Below are 3,629 nucleotides of genomic sequence, written 5' to 3'. Positions count from 1 at the left end.
GATATCCGGTACTTGTACCACTTTTATTACTTGAAAAACGATATTAGGACTATTTGTATACTTGCTTTTAGTCCTGATTGTTGTTTGTGTTTGTGGTTTCCACGACCCATCAAGTTTTTGGCGCCGCTGCCGGGGATTAGTTAGTTAAAAGTTTTCTTTTTAGTAAAGTAAAAGATTTGATTTTTCTCGTCCCATTTTTTTAAAACCGTTTTTAAAAGTAGTGTATGTGACGGAGACATCGCGGGGAAATTTTTGAATTGGATCCCGATATTGAGAGAACGTTTCGCCAAAGAAGGAGAGCTCAAAGAGCATTTTTTTCTCTAATCTCTCCCACATGGAGTTACCTCCCCCAAACATCCCTGAGATTCCACATTTAGAAAACCAACCACCTGCCTTTGGGACAATACCATCTTTTCCGAATTTTCAGCAAGAACACCACTACCATAATAATCATAATGAGGAAACATAGTCGGAAAATAATGAACAACCAAGAGAGCAAACTCCAAATATTATTAATTTGGCAAATTCCAAAAATGGACGGATCATGGACTATGCCATTCCGGATTTTGAGCAATTAAATTCTAGGATAGTTAGACCGCATATGACCGCTCTTCATTTTGAACTAAAACCGATTATGTTTCACATGATGCAAACAAACGGACAATTTTCCGGATTACCTTCGGAGGACCCACACTCACATTTGAAATCCTTTATGGAAATCACTGATGCTTTTCTGATCCTGGGAGTGTCTAATGACACTCTAAGACTCACTTTATTCACATTTTCTCTTAGGGATCAGGAAAAGGCATGGTTCAATTCATTAACTCCGAGGTGTATGCCTTCATGGAGTAATATGGCGGAAAAGTTTTTGCGAAAATATTTTCCACCAACCAGGAACGCTAAGTCCAGGAATGAAATTTGTCTTTTTAAACAATGGTCGATGAAGCTGTTCCTGACGCTTGGGAAAGGTTTAAAGAGTTGTTAAGGAGATGCCCACACCATGGCATCCCGTACTGTATTCAACTCGAGACGTTTTACAATGGGTTAAATCCCATGGCAAAACAAATGCTCGATGCGACTGCGGGCGGAGCCTTTACAGCTATGACCTACAATGAAAGATATGAGATCCTAGAAAAAATTTCTGCTAATAATGGACATTGGGCTGATCCACGTGCTCAACCGCAAAAGGAGACAGCAGGAATACATGATGTTGATGCATATACTGCATTAACAGCACAACTCTCTACTATGGCCAATATGCTTAAACATCTAACTTCTGGCCAAGGAGTGCAGTCAGCTGTCACATCACCTATTCCAGGTGCCCTCTCAGTGCAATGTGTATGTTGTGGAGGGGAACACTCTTATGAACTGTGTTCACATAATTCTGAATCTGTGAATTATGTTCATAACAGATCGAATCCCTACACTAACACATACAATGCCAGTTGGAGACAGCACCCAAATTTTTCATGGAATAGTCCAAGTTTGAACCCCCCAGTCCATAGGCCACAATGAAACCCTAATTTTCAACATCATGCAAGCAGTTCTAATTCTCAGAGTCACCATCACCAGAATTTTCAAAATAATCAACCACCTTTTCAAACTAAACCACCTCCACAGTTCGATTCATCATCTTCCTTGGAAGCTATGATAAAAGGACTGGTGGCTCGGTCCCAGGCACAGCAGCAAATGATGACTCAAAATCAATCTTTGTTCAATCAACAAAGTGCTGCCATGAGAAACCTGGAAACGCAAGTTAGCCAACTTGCTGTTAATCAGAATAGTAGAACCCTTGGTACTTTACCTAGTAACACCGAAGTCCCGAGAGATCTAGGAAAAGAACATGTGAAGGTAGTAACTCTTAGGAGTGGTAAGGAATTAATTGAGACCATACCAATAGAAAGTGAACAGGTTGTGTCTAAACTTGAGACTACACCTATGGTCCCTGTTACTGAAAGTCCACCTAAACCTTTGGATAACCCACTTCCTGAGTCCACCACCTTTGTTCCTCCTAAGTCGAACTATCCATTGTTATTTCTAGAAGAAGTTGCTAGGAAAAAGCCAATTGAGGATGAGGTTATAACAGGTCCAAAAACCAAAGTTGTAATCCCATCTGAACCTCAAGAAAGTAAGACCAAGACTCTTGGCACTCTGGACCCATCTTGCTCAGCACAACCAAACAAAGCTATCATAAAGCCAGTTCCTCTTTATGTTCCTTTTCCCCAAAGGTTAAGGAACCAAAAGGAAGAACTACAATTTAAGAAGTTTTTGGAAGTGTTTAAAGCATTGCACATCAACATACCTGTTAGCTCTCATTCTTTAAATGTAAAAGTATAGAAAAAGTAAAACAGCAACTACTGACAGAAGCTGATCTGTCACAGAAGACAACAAAGGACAATCAACAGAAGTAGCTCAATCTTACAAGATTCAAGTGACATAACCTCTGTCATCCATCACAAAGGTTCTGGAAACTTCTCCTCTGAAAACACAATGCTACAAGTCAAAGACGACAGAACCTCTGTCGTGTCTCACAGAGGTTCTGGAAGATTTCCTCTGCGCTCTACAAAGTTTCATCCAGCAGAGCCTCTGTGAAGTCTCACAGAGGATCTGGAGAAATGTTGTCTGTATAGATTATCTTAAGCACGTTTTATTTTACTTAGGTTTATTAGCTGCTCGTGACTTTCACATGAGCTTGTCTATAACTTGTTCTAAAAGAACAGCTCAGATTTGACAGCTTAAGGTCGTGTGAGGAAACGGTTACTTGCTTGTATAAATAGCAGCGTAGGCCTTTGTATTTAGTGTGCTTCTAGATTTGTAATCGAAAAAGATTTTCAATCTATTGAAAATCATTTAAAGCAATTCTCCATGTGTTCATCATCTGTTCTTCATTGTGTTCTTATTGTTTCTACCTGTTTGATTGATATTGTTTCCGCTGCTCTACTACTGTCTAACCGATCATTCAAGTAAGTTTTAATACCAAGAATCTGAGTTATTCGATCCTAAAAATTGGTATCAAAGCCGTAATTAAATTTTAATTTGATTATTTCTGTTCTTGGTATTCATCCTTTTTCGACTCTAGAACACAAAAACTTCCTCTCCAAGTTTACTCTGTTTTTTACTATTTTATCAATTTTCTCCTATTTTCTCTTGATTCTTCTTCAATCCATGGCGAATACGGCCAACGCTTCCTTCATGAGTACGGGTTCACAGTCCAAACCTCCCACGCTCATTCGTGAGGAATTTCCTCAATGGAAAATCCGAATGGTGAGTTTTCTTGAGGGTATTCATCCTAGGATTTGCGAATTCCTGTACAATCCTCCTTATGTTCCAATGAACCTCATTCCAAGAGTTCCTGCAACTCAAACTACCGCAGAAATACCTGAGCATTATGAGCCTCGACCCGAAGCAAACTGGATTGATGAAGACAAGGTAATCGTCGAATTAGGAAACAAATGTAAACGGTTGTTAATCATGGCTATTCMTAACGACATCTTCAAATGCATCGATCACTGTCAACTATCCATGGACATATGGACAGAACTGAAGAAATTAATCGAAGGTGGAAGRAAGACGCTAAAGAACAATCGTTCGATTTGCATCGATGAATACTACAGCTTCAAGGCCAAAGA

At 39.5% G+C, this 3,629-nt stretch overlaps 1 non-coding gene across 1 annotated transcript; it reads right to left on the bottom strand.

Moving 5' to 3' along the window:
* Positions 1–901: 901 nt before the first annotated feature.
* On the bottom strand, positions 902–1,007 carry LOC112504320. The gene has a single exon (XR_003068161.1). It is a non-coding gene; the product is annotated as a small nucleolar RNA R71 (small nucleolar RNA).
* Positions 1,008–3,629: the final 2,622 nt, after the last annotated feature.

The sequence above is a fragment of the Cynara cardunculus genome, unplaced genomic scaffold (genome assembly GCF_001531365.2).
Source record: "Cynara cardunculus var. scolymus isolate 2C unplaced genomic scaffold, CcrdV1 Un_Scaffold_5216, whole genome shotgun sequence".
Classification (NCBI taxonomy): Eukaryota; Viridiplantae; Streptophyta; class Magnoliopsida; order Asterales; family Asteraceae; genus Cynara; species Cynara cardunculus.
Note: the sequence above shows the minus strand (reverse complement) of the source record. Positions and strands in the feature narration are given on the sequence as shown.